The following is a 13462-nucleotide window of genomic DNA, read 5'->3' as shown; positions in this document are numbered from 1 at the left end:
CATGTTTGAACGAACTTAAATATATTTTTTTTGCTCATTCCTGACGACAAGTCAGACGCACACGGTACATTTTCACTAGCCTTCGGAGCGCGTTAACACTATTGGGACATAAATTATTAACTTTTTTGAACAAAACTACATTTGTTATGGACCTGGGATTCCTAGAAGTGCCTTCTGATAAAGATAATCAAAGGTAAGGGATTATTTACAATAGTATTTTTGATGGTTGATCGTTCCAAGATGGCTCCAACATAGACTTATTTTCTGGGCATACCACGTCGTTTATTGCAAAGTGTGATTTCCCAGTAAAGTTATTTTTAAATCTGGCAAAGAGATGGCATTCAAGACATGTTAATCTATAAGTCTTTGAATGACAATATTACATTTTAACAATGTTTTCGAATAGTAATTTTGTAAATTGTAGCGCTGATCATCGGAAGCATTTGAGGGAAAAGATTTTCTGAACGTCATGCGCCGATGTAAAATGCTGTTTTTATATATAAATATGAACTTTATCGAACAAAAAATGTATGTGTTGTGTAACATGATGTCCTAGGAGTCATCTGATGAAGGTTGTCAAAGGTTAGTGCTGCATTTAGCTGTGTTTTGGGTATTTGTGATGCATGCTAGTTGCTTTGAAAATGGCTGTGTGATTATTTCTGGCTGGGTACTCTGCTGACATAATCTAATGTTTTGCTTTTGCTCTAAAGCCTTTTTGAAATCGGACAACGTGGTTCGATTCAGGAGAGGTGTATCTATAAAACGGTGTAAAATAGTCATATGTTTGAGAAATTGAAGTTATAGCATTTATGAGGTTTTGCATTTAGCGCGAAGCGATTCCACTGGCTGTTGATTAGGGTGGGACGCAAGCGTCCCACTGGCCCAGACAGGTTAATATATGGCCTTTCTCTTGCATTTCAAAGATGATGGAGGAAAAAAAAGAAAATAGAAAACACTTGTTTTGTTTTTTGTATTATATTTTACCAGATCTAATGCGTTATATTCTCCTATATTAATTTCCCATTTCCACAAACTTCAAAGTGTTTATTTTCAAACGGTATCAAGAATATGCATATCCTTGCTTCAGGTCCAGAGCTACAGGCAGTTAGATTTGGGTATGTCATTTCAGGCAAAAATTTAAAGAAAGGGTCCAAACCTTACTACTCAATTCATCTGACGTGCATCAATCACTCCAGGGATGTTTTTTATTTCTTCCATTTTAACTTCCCACGAAACCCCAGATGTTATCCCATTGAGGGGTTTCCTTCTCCAAAGCTCTATGTATGACCTCTGTAACATCAAACCAATTTCCAACTTTTGTCTGCTAACTTTGAACTGTAACCTTTTGACGATACTGAAACAAAGTTTTAAAGAGGAATTGGGCTTACGCAGGCATTCCAGGATGTGCAGATGTCACAGACAAGTCACAGACAGAGACTGTAAACAGCTCAAGCCAATGCTCAACGAGGATAGAGGCTTGAGGTTAAATAGTAGATACTCCAGTCCCCTCAAGGTTCTGTGGTAATTCTCGCCAAGTTTAGTTTAGTGGAATTGCTCCTCATCACAAAATATGCCTCTGGTTAGAGCTACCCACATGAAAAAAATTGTATAGTGTATACAGTGGTAGGAATGTTTTTTCATCGGACTATACTGTAGTATTCACTGTAGTATACTGTAAAATGTACAGTTAACTATAGTATAAATACTGTAGTAAAAAAAGAGTACTATATACTATTGTTATTACTGTAGTGTTTTTGCGGACTGTAGTACGGTATACTGTAGTTTTTACTGTAGGGTTTTTGCAGACTAGTATACTGTAGTATTTACTGTAGTGTTTTGGGGGACATTACTGTAGTATTTACTAAAGTGTTTTTGTTTTATTATCTTTGACATAGAAGTTGGGGGCTTTCTCCTTGAGGAAACCTACTGGAGAAATACTAAATGAGCACATTTTCCTTAACCTGTAGGTAGGTAGGTACTGTAGGTAGGTAGGACTAGGGTCTGAACGGAGAGTTCAGAGCTTCTGCTCTTTTCTTCTAACCTGTAGGAAACAAAATATATGGTCTATACTTGGCATGTAGTTTTCTCACTTATGGGTGGCGCAAATTGGGATATAGTGGAAGGGAATGGGCAGGGTATATGGAAATGAAATACTGTAGTATTTACTATAGTTAAAATAAATTGAGGACTGTATTGTTTTTGTGGACATTTCTGTATTACTTACTACAGTGTTTTTTGTGGATAATACTGTAGTATTTCCTATAGTATTCTACAGTATACTACAAAATTCTTTACATAGTACTACACACTATCAAGGGATACTACAGTGTGTAGCATAGTACAGTATACAACAGTTTACTCCAGAATTATATAGTAAGTACTGTAATATTTTATAGTATACTGTAGTATTTTTTATATGTGGGTAGCTACTTTCCCAGGCAATGCAGACTTGGGCTGAATCCATCTAGGTTTCTCTGGTTTCCTGGAATGTGATAGGTTCACTGTTCACAGCAGATTGGTTCACCTTTGTGGTGGACCTTATGAAGTCAATGTCATTAGGGAACAGAAAAGCACCTCCCTAGCCTAGATTAGTGATGCAGAACAGTACAATTGATCTCTGAGAGTTGCCAATGGCTGCCCACCACTACTGGACCCCAAATAATGGTTTGACCTAGAAATAGGCAAGCCCTAGAAAAAGGCAATGCTGCCATTTACACATGCTTTTATCACATGTTGGAGCAGCTGAGCCGTTTATCAGAACAGTTGCTGCAGTAAGGGTATTCAGACATTCTTGACAAAGCAATGAAACATTGAGCTGATTTTGCCAGACAGAATTGCTATTAGCCTATCTTTCGCTATTATGGCCTTGAGGGAGACAACACTGCTCACGGTGCAGGTGGTTGTGATGTTCTGGGTGGTCTGTACGTTTCCAAGCATTGGCTCTGGCTATGAGCTCCAGGATACCATCCACGCTTTAAAAGAGGAGAATGTCCACCTTCACCACCGTCTGGAGAATCTCACCCGCGCTCTCCGCGAACTGAAGCATCTGCTCTTGGATCACTCAAGAGGTGAGCACTTTAACTTAACAAACTACATGATTGTACAGTAGGTGTGTTGTTCCCACATTTAATATTAAGTTCCAATTCAATTCCATTCCACACAGATACTGGAGGACAGCACAAAAGTGACTCACTGCATACCTGGAATGAATGGACACAACATGGTAAGATCATGTTTACAGGATACAAAAAGTATTCTATGTATTCACTACTACATCTGTACCAATCTCCTCAATCCTCCTGGTTTTCCAGGTATCAGTCCTGAGACACGTCACACGTTGGAGCAGGCTTTCTGCTGGCCCGATCTCCACGGAGCTGCCAGTCCTATCTTCAAAGTACCTGCCCTCTTCCTTTTTACTCCAATCTTTGTCTGGCTGAGCCCTCGGCTTTTCTGACTTCTGAACTGGAGAATACAGAAATCATTGTTGTTTTAGCCTGGTCCCAGATCTGTTTGTGCTGTCTCACCAACTCCGCCATCTCCTATGGTCCTTTTTCACACGCATGACAATGACCAAAGGAGTATGCAAGACAGCACAAACAGATCTGGGACCAGGCTAACATTGTGTCTTCTAAAATGATAGCTAGGCATAATTGCACGTCCTGTGCATCACAATTCTTGCACCTGACCTGTAGCCTGTTTCTTTTGAATGTCATGCTTTTTAACAAGGATCTGTTCCATATTACAGTTTATTGTGATTTTCAGTACAAACACTGAATTTAACTGTGGCTGTAAGACTTACCATTACAATAATAATAGCAACAACTGAAGACCTTCATCCCTTGGTACTCAAATAAACCATTAAAATCCTGTCAAATCAAACATCTAACTAGTTTGCAATTCTGGCCCTGAGAGACACGGCAGTGAGGTAGGTATACTTTGAATTTATTTATTGTTAGTCATATTTGAATAAAAAGTCATTTAAAGCTGATGCTTTGTGTACCAATCAATATATTTATGTGGTAATAGTACTGCACGTTTTGCAGGGTAAGCTGAGTTATTGCTCAGTAGTCTCTGTCTGCTGGTCCAAATGGCTTGATTAGAGAGCCGAGAGCTGAGGGTTTGAATGACACCACTCTACACACCCACACCCTGTCAATGATGAGGAAAGTCCCTTCATCTCTCACATTATCATTATCTCACAACAAGCTCTCTCACTGGGAAGGTACGTCAATGCATAAAAAAAACAAGACAAACAAAGTTCTTCTAATATTTGTTTTACTATGGTTGTTGGTAAATGCATTGACATTACCGTGCAAGAGCTGCATAAGTTCATTCACAGAATACGTATTCCTAGCTCTGGAGACAATTTGGTCTCAATAAATCAATGACTCATCTTAGTACATTGCATTTCAATTACATTATTATAGCATTATTGAGGATTCTGAGTAGAGTTATATTTACAACTAACCAATGACCACATTTCCCCCCTGGATTTACATTTTATATCGTAATTTTTATTCAACTTTATCACATCAGCAACAAATGTAAATGCTTAGCGTCTAGGCAGGTATCGAGTTGAACACCTCCTTTGGTGAATTTGTGTGTTTGATGTCGAGAACTGACAATATCACGTGCCAACTAAATTAGTCTTTGTCCGGTTAATTGAAATCACCCTCCTTGCATAGATTATAAATCGGGCCTATTTGTACTTTCATTTCCATTTTATTGCGCTGAATTGATTGGGAAAAATAAGTCCATTTACATTTGCAAAGACTTACTACAGGTTGACTGAGGTGAGGCTATGTGTGGATAATAGCCATGCCTTTGGATGTGCTAAACAGTGCTACTACGGCCTCAATTCCATGGAGATGAGACCATAGTGTTTAGCCTATCTGCATTTCTCCCTAACACGGGAAGAAGAAAACTGCTTATCTGTTTATGCTTACATTGATGCGTCCTCAGCCTTAATTGACAGCCTTGTCTATAGACAAGACTTAATGGGTTCAGTCAAGGCAATCACAATCACCTTATTTTCTACAAACATAGGATATGTGTCTCATCAACATCTTACACGACACAATGGCGTTGTTATCAATTGTTTGACGAAGTGTTCATTTTTGTTTTTCCTAATCTACGACAGCACATTATTTCCAATGACAAAAACTGGCACAATATTGGTTTAGTGTTGCCTTGCAGTCATTCTCATTAGCCTCATTTAAGGCAGAAAAAGTCCACACAGCACTTTCCATGATGCACAGTCCATTAACAGATCCACTTCTATACGACTGAAAGCCATCATAGAACTGCTGGTTTTAGTCACTCAGGTACAGGCAACTCTTTTGAGTTGTTACAGGACATTTACAATTCTGTCTTCATACTGTGTGTCCCATATTGTTCATTGATAGTACTTTCAAATTGTGCCTTTTGGTATATTAACTAACTAAAACACATTCATCATTCGTAGTGTTGAAAAGCTACCAGTAGTTTACCAAAGTTACCCGAATCTTCAGAAATGTAGGTAATTAACAGAAAATCTATAGCAATCTATCGTAACTTTGGTCATTTATCTTTGAATAACTTTATAAAATTGTCCATGAGGTTCTAGTAGATAGACCATATGGTTCAAGAGAAAATAGCTGATTAATGAAAAAGCATCTAATCAACAATGGCATTATTTTTTATTAACTATACAACTCTTCCAACTCTTCCAACTCTTCCACCAGTTTGACGCCAAAACATTAACAATAAAGGATATTTCATTCTGAAACCCTCATATTAAACACCAATGATATTCACTAAGTTGATGGTTTGTATTTAAGATAATGTTTTACAGCTTTGTCATTCATTATTAAATTTTTTAAATCATCTTATTTAATGATTTCAAACATTGTACATGTGATAAAGCCACACAGAGGGCCAGAGATAATTACAGACACCTGTGGTCATCTGAAGTACCCAAAAGGGCCACTAGATGTCTTGTGATAGGTTACATAAAATCCTTGAAATATACCTAAATTCTGATCGTTTACTGGAAAATGTAAAAAATTGTCAGTAATATACCCTCACTTTGCAACCCTAATCATTAGTGATATTTAATATGAATTTTCGTTATCTGTGCATACCTTTTTTCACAACGCATCAGTGCTCCTTCATCTGGAAAAACAATAGAAACACAATACTTTGTATTGTATTAGGATAATAAGCTTGTTATAGTACTGTTGGAAGTGGCTATGAATGGATTATGCTCTGCTCTGCTCCCCTGTGTGTGTGTGTGTGTGTGTGTGTGTGTGTGTGTGTGTGTGTGTGTGTGTGTGTGTGTGTGTGTGTGTGTGTGTGTGTGTGTGTGTGTGTGTGTGTGTGTGTGTGTGTGCGTGCGTGCGCGCGTGCGTGCGTGCGCACGCGTGTCTGATGCGTGCAAGTGAGCGTGGCTTGTCCTTTCCACCTGAAACCTAAGCATATGCAGCGGACGAACGGAGGGTCTGCATGGACCAGAGAGAGCTGGAGAGATCTACTGGCTGAAGGTACAGTGTCTTACTTTATAAATCATGATACTGTGTTTCATCATTCTATAACTTGCAAATAAATATCCTAAGCAAAGGTTGTCTTGTAATTTTAGCAATTTTGCTACAATAGGAAACATTTACATGCATTCTGCATTTCATGCTGTCATTTGTTTGAATAGTAGTTTTTAGCAATAGTGCTAGTTCCAGTTACAATAGTGCACCAATAGTGTTAGTTTCAGTTACAATAGTGCTCCAATAGTGTTAGTTCCAGTTACAATAGTGCTCCAATAGTGTTAGTTCCAGTTACAATAGTGCTCCAATAGTGGCGTACGTGCTCCAGTGCTAGCCAGACTAGTGCTCCAATAGTGTTAGTTCCAGTTACAATAGTGCTCCAATAGTGTTAGTTCCAGTTACAATAATGCTCCAGTTGTGTTAGTTTCAGTTACAATAGTGCTAGCTCCAGTTACAATAGTGTTCCAATTGTGTTAGTTTCAGTTACAATAGTGCTCCAATAGTGCTAGTTCCAGTTCCGATATTGCTCCAATAGTGCTAGTTCCGGTTACAATAGTGCTCCAATAGTGTTAGTTTCAATTACAATAGTGCTCCAATTGTGTTAGTTTCAATTACAATAGTGCTCCAATAGTGCTAGTTCCAGTTACAATAGTGCTCCAATAGTGCTAGTTCCAGTTACAATAGTGCTCCAATAGTGTTAGTTTCAATTACAATAGTGCTCCAATAGTGCTAGTTCCAGTTACAATAGTGCTCCAATAGTGCTAGTTCCAGTTACAATAGTGCTCCAATAGTGCTCCAATATTGCTAGTTCCAGTTACAATAGTGCTCCAATAGTGCTAGTTCCAGTTACAATAGTGTTCCAATTGTGTTAGTTTCAGTTACAATAGTGCTCCAATTGTGCTAGTTCCAGTTCCGATAGTGCTCCAATAGTGCTAGTTCCAGTTACAATAGTGCTCCAATTGTGTTAGTTTCAATTACAATAGTGCTCCAATAGTGTTAGTTTCAGTTACAATAGTGCTCCAATAGTGTTAGTTCCAGTTACAATAGTGCTCCAATAGTGTTAGTTCCAGTTACAATAGTGTTCCAATTGTGTTAGTTTCAGTTCCGATAGTGCTCCAATAGTGCTAGTTCCAGTTACAATAGTGCTCCAATAGTGCTAGTTCCAGTTACAATAGTGCTCCAATAGTGCTAGTTCCAGTTACAATAGTGCTCCAATAGTGCTCCAATAGTGCTAGCTCCAGTTACAATAGTGCTCCAATAGTGCTAGTTGCAGTAAGACCCAAATATATTGTAATATTACAGTGGGTGTGCGTTTCTGGTAATTAAGTTTCATGTCAATTTGTAAATGTTGCAGTGGCCTTTTACAATAACCAACATTGATTTAATGTATGTTTACATCATTACACATAAATAATGTAATTTCAAAAACAAATTGATAGCATTTTGATACTTTAGGAGCCTGTCTCAGTGGAGTATTATTATTTATTATTTGTACAAATGCTGCTGACAAATAACACATGTCTGTAAAGGCAAAATATCTGTAACCAAAAAACAAAGAAACAGACAGAATATACAGATGTAGGATATTATTTCGATCACCCTGTTGCAGGAGAACGTTTAAAACTAGTAGTGTATTTGAGGTTTAAAAAGGCTTCTGAAGTTTGTAATTTCCACTTTGGAATAAGAAATATCCATGAACCACATTTTCTGTTGCTGCTGTAGCAAACTGGCTCAATTTAAGATCCTACATCTGTAAGTGCTTGAGTGAGAGATGAAGTAAAATCTTAATGACTTGCTAAACTGCTTGCTAGGTAAATGGCCTGTTGTTAGGTTAAAGAAAACACACACCCCCAGGCTCTCAGCAGATAGCTGTTAGTGTGCCCACCTGCTGGCTTGCTACCCACGCCAGATGAGTCCAGGCCCTAAAGTGCCCATTCACATGACCACTAGCAAGTACTTCCATCGCCAGTTAGGGGCCATGGCCATGGGACCGCTTTCACTATCACAGTTCTTAAGTAATCTGTGTCCTCTCTGCCTGCAGTATTACAATGACTTTTGTGTCACATTTTCAGGCGTCTACTTCAAATATTTACGTTTAATGGAAATTGAAGTGTACCTGAGGTGACTTTTTGATGTCAATTTTGTTGTTTTGTGTTATACAGATATTCCGTGAAGGAGTAGATGACCATTGATACAATCTGAGGTGAATTTATCATTCAATTATTGTGATTTGAACTATTTCCACATAGTTTCACTATAGCTGCTCACGCCACTGAGGAAAACATACTTCAGACATCTCCTTACCCCTTGCAATATGAACCTATACCCTAACCCTGCATCACAGCAGAGTAAATGCAGTGTTTTTTCTTGTTGTTGTTTATTTATCATTATCGCATGTGACTAATCTCCTTTTATATGCATGTCCAGCAGGAGGATTTTAAAGCTTCTTGAGATCAAATACACTACATTTCCCCTCTTCAATCCTGTAATGTTTACAAGCGTGAAACACACACCTCTACGAGCACAAACTGTGTCGCATTACATAGTCATTCTGTCCTTACATGGCCATGTTGAGCTTAGCATGAGCATGAAAGCCCATGTGATCAGACAGGCAGCTTTCTTCCAGGGGGGCTGATGATAACTGATCTTCACAGTACAAAGCTCTGCAGGCCTTTTCATGTCACCTACATTGACTGGAGGGGCCGCTGCTGCTGAGCTGGAGGATAAAGTGGCTGGCCCATTGAAGAGAGTAAAGAGGCCAGTAGCAGACAATGCTCCACTGCCATCGCGGTGCCACTGAAATACACAACCAAAATAGGAATTAGAGAGAGTGAGAGAGAGAGAGAGAGAGAGAGAGAGCGAGCGAGAGAGAGATCTAGTGAGAGAGAGAGAGATCTAGTGAGAGAGATCTAGTGAGAGAGAGAGCTAGAGAAAGAGAGAGAGAGAGAGAGATCTAGTGAGAGACCGAGCGAGAGAGAGAAAGAGAGAGAAATAGAGAGAGAGGCCTTTTCATGTCACCTACATTGAGTGGAGGGGCCGCTGCTGCTGAGCTGGAGGATAAAGTGGCTGGCCCATTGAAGAGAGTAAAGAGGCCAGTAGCAGACAATGCTCCACTGCCATCGCGGTGCCACTGAAATACACAACCAAAATAGGAATTAGAGAGAGAGAGAGAGAGAGAGAGAGAGAGAGAGAGAGAGAGAGAGAGAGAGGAGAGAGAGAGAGAGAGGAGAGAGAGAGAGAGAGAGAGAGAGAGAGAGGAGATCTAGTGAGAGAGAGAGATCTAGTGAGAGAGAGATCTAGTGAGAGAGAGAGATCTAGTGTGAGAGCGAGAGAGAGATGGGGGAGTGGTGCTAAGTGAGCTCTTTCATATATTGCATGGAGCATTTAGAAAATGCATGCACACATGCACAAAAGAACTGCAACAGTGCAACAAGATTGGCAACCCCTTTGGATGCAAAATAATACTATGAATGTTATTAGTTACACACTATAATAAATCCACAATCAGACAAATAATTGCAAACAACATAGGGAAAATTTGAAATAATCCCCGCTCGGCCCCTGATTAAACTGGTGAAACAATCAAGCTACCTTTTTCAAATCTACTCATATAATCTCTGATTCACCGCATAAAATGAATATGATATGTGATTGTCACACTGTTTTTCAGGACACACGCACTGCTGTTCCCATGGACAAGCCTCTCTGGACTTTAGCGTCAGGTGGTACCCTGCAGTAGGATGCTGGAGTCTATGTCTGTCTGTGGTCCCTCTGCTGTGGCCTCTCACCTTTGGCTGCTCATTTTCTCCTGCTCTCTTCACAGTCAACCAGCCCTGTCTGACCTTGGTGAGTGAGAGGCAAACTGAATACAGAGTGCACGGTATGTATGCTTTTGCCTTTGTTGCTGTTATTGCAGTTCGACGTCAATGAGGGTAGCCAAATGTGGTAATGCAAAAGCTGTTGCCAAATTATTGTACACTTATTGTATAGAGTGGTTGCTGCACAATGATTGCATAATACTGGTGAGTTTTTTGTTGTTGGTCATATCATTAATCACATTTACAGAACAGACTATACATTTTCATGAGAGATATAGGTCCACACTTTATGACCTGCAACACTAATACTACGAGTTATTTATGTATTAATGAAATACTGATACTGTCATGATTTCTGCAATGATCGAGACTAGTTTTCTAAATAGTCCCCATGCTAATTTCCAGACCTCATGTATACATGTGACAAAAGGCTTGAAAAAAAAAACCTGCTTCAGCTTCATCTGTCGCCTAGCAACACGCAGCTTCACAAACACTGTTATCTGATTATCCAGGTTCTCAGATAAATTGGCTGTTTGGAAACATTCAATCATTAGATCTTTTGAAAATTCATATATGAATGTGAATCATCTTCTGTCGTGTTTTTCTGTAGAGTAATAACTCAAAACAATTCTCACTTTTACTGGCTACTTCACTGTCAATGATTGCAGCTAATGTTTTGAAGTAAAGTATTCATATTACATACAGTAACTAGCCATTTGGGTGCCTAACTGGTACATTAATCAGCTCTGTATCCTTTCACACGACAAGTTACTGACAAGCAGAGACTGACTGGGTCTCATGTGTTACTTAACCTACAGTATAGGATCCTAGCTTTAGCCGGCTGGTATCTTGTGGAATAGACACTGCCTGGAACGCGGCTTTACCAATCAGCATCCAGGATTAGACCCACCCGTTGTATAGGATCAACTCTGAATAGTGAAGCCTCAGAATTTAGTATGTCAATTTGCTGCCTGTTCACTCTCTCTCTCTCTCTCTCTCTGGTTTGTGTCTCACACTTCTGTCTGTGGTCAGTGTTCTCCACCCGTCCAGAGGATAGTGTTGGTGTGCTTGGTGCTCCCCTCACACTACACTGTGCAGTGTATGACTCCAGCCGCCAGGGGGCACTGTCTGTTCGATGGGAAAGGGCCAGCGGAGAGGCAGCAGCACTGAGTCCTGGTCCTGACAAAGGGATCCACCAAGTGGCCAACGGATCTCTGTTCTTCCCCCAGCTGAGAGAGGGGGACCTGGGGAGATATGTCTGTAGTGCAGGCATTGGAGCCAAACACATCAGGACTGTTGTCCAAGTGATGGAAGCTGGTTTGTTGGCCTTCTCACCTCTTCTGCATGCCTCTGCTGAAGTAATACAATACATCTACATTAGCTTTAGTACATAGAACATATTTGGCTTGTATGTGATGTCTGTTTAAGAAATGAGAAAAGCATAGATACATTTGATCCTTTGTTTGATACTGTGTGTGTAGAGCTGGAGGCAGTGTTCTTTAGTCCTCAGTCTCAGACGGTCAGTGAGGGTCAAGCAGTGTTCCTCCAGTGTGTCTCAGGGAACAGCTCACCCCCTGCACACATCACCTGGCTCAAAGACAACACACTCTTCACCAAAGGCACTCAGATTCAGGTATTGAATGCATTAGTCTGTGCATGGATAAGATTGCATGTCTTTTTTGTGTCTTTGTATGTGGAGATTTGATTGTGTGTGGCTGTGTGTATGTCTCAATGCACACTGTGTTACTCCAGGGCCAATATGGAGGGGGTAACCAGAGGAAGACCTTAGGCACTCTGCACCTCTCTAATGTCTTAATAGAGGACGACGGGGAATACGTCTGTGTCACACACAACGCCTTAGTGAACAGCAGCCTGGAGAGCAAGGCGGCTACACTCACTGTACAAGGTGAGACAATGCACAGCCTCTTCCCTACTCCCTGCTTACCCCCTCTCTCTGCCCTGTCTTCTTAGAACAGCATGGATGACGGAACTAGAGTTGGTGCCAGCCTTTTTCTGTTTTAGCCAGCTCCTGTATCAATCTACGCTGTCTTCAGAAAGTATTAATACCCCTTGACTCATTTCACATATTGTAGTGTTACAGCCTGAATTCAAAATGGATTAAATAGATTTTGTTCTCACCCATCTACACACCGGGGGCACACCCCATAATGACAAAGTGAAAAAATGTTTTAATATCCAGTCTACTAAATTATATGGAAATGTTTTAAGAAGGTCATACCTAGGACCATTTAACTATTTGATTCTGAATTCTTGTCACGGCTGTCGAAAGGAGCGGACCAAAGGGCAGCGTGGTTGTAGTTCCACATTTTAATAAATCCGTGAAACTTTGCAAAACATAAATAACTGAATTTACAAAACAACAAACTGTGACGCAGAGAGAAACAAACACTACTCAAAAGATAATCACCCACAAAACCCAGGAAGAAAAACCCCTACTTAAATATGATGTCCAATCAGAGGTAACGAGGACCAGCTGCCTCCAATTGGAGATCAACCCAAAAAAAACAACATAGAAATAGAAAAACTCGAACTTAAACATAGAAATAGAAAACATAGAAAAACACAAACACCTGTCATGCCCTGACCTACTCTACCATAGAAAATCACATCTTACTATGGTCAGGATGTGACAATTCTGAAGTATTGATAAACAAATGTTTTTGGCCTTACTGCTATTAGCCCATACACAAGCACGGAACAACAGATACCGACTTCAGACGAGTCCCAAGACGCTTGTGGGGGTCGTAGAACAAAACAGAGAACCCCATCGTGTTCGTGATAGTCTCATATTTTCATAGAGTGGTAATTTGTAGACCAGAATACTTTGTAGGCTAAACCGTTTGGATGCTACAGGTAATTTTGTGAGAAGACTGATTTTCGGGATGTCTCATGGTCAAATCAAATTTATTGGTCACATGCACATATTTAGCAGATGTTGTTGCGTGTGTAGTGAAATGCTTGTAATAAAGTATGTAAACATTATTAAAGTGACCAGTGATTCCATGTCTATTTCTATAGGGCGGCAGCCTCTAAGGTGCAGGGTTGGATAACCGAGTGGTAGCCGGCTAGTGATAGCTATTTAACAGTCTGATGGACTTGAGATAGAAG

The 13462-nt window shown here is 40.0% G+C and overlaps 1 non-coding gene across 1 annotated transcript; it reads right to left on the bottom strand.

Annotated features, from left to right (window-relative positions):
• Nucleotides 1-1900: 1900 nt before the first annotated feature.
• On the bottom strand, nt 1901-1953 carry LOC123729350 (U7 small nuclear RNA). The gene has a single exon (XR_006761136.1). It is a non-coding gene; the product is annotated as a U7 small nuclear RNA (small nuclear RNA).
• Between the last annotated feature and the right edge of the window lie 11509 nt (nt 1954-13462).

Source organism: Salmo salar, chromosome 20 (genome assembly GCF_965601325.2).
Source record: "Salmo salar chromosome 20, fSalSal1, whole genome shotgun sequence".
NCBI classification, from domain to species: Eukaryota; Metazoa; Chordata; class Actinopteri; order Salmoniformes; family Salmonidae; genus Salmo; species Salmo salar.
The sequence above is the reverse complement of the archived record's forward strand: the minus strand, read 5'-3'. Positions and strand labels throughout refer to the sequence as shown.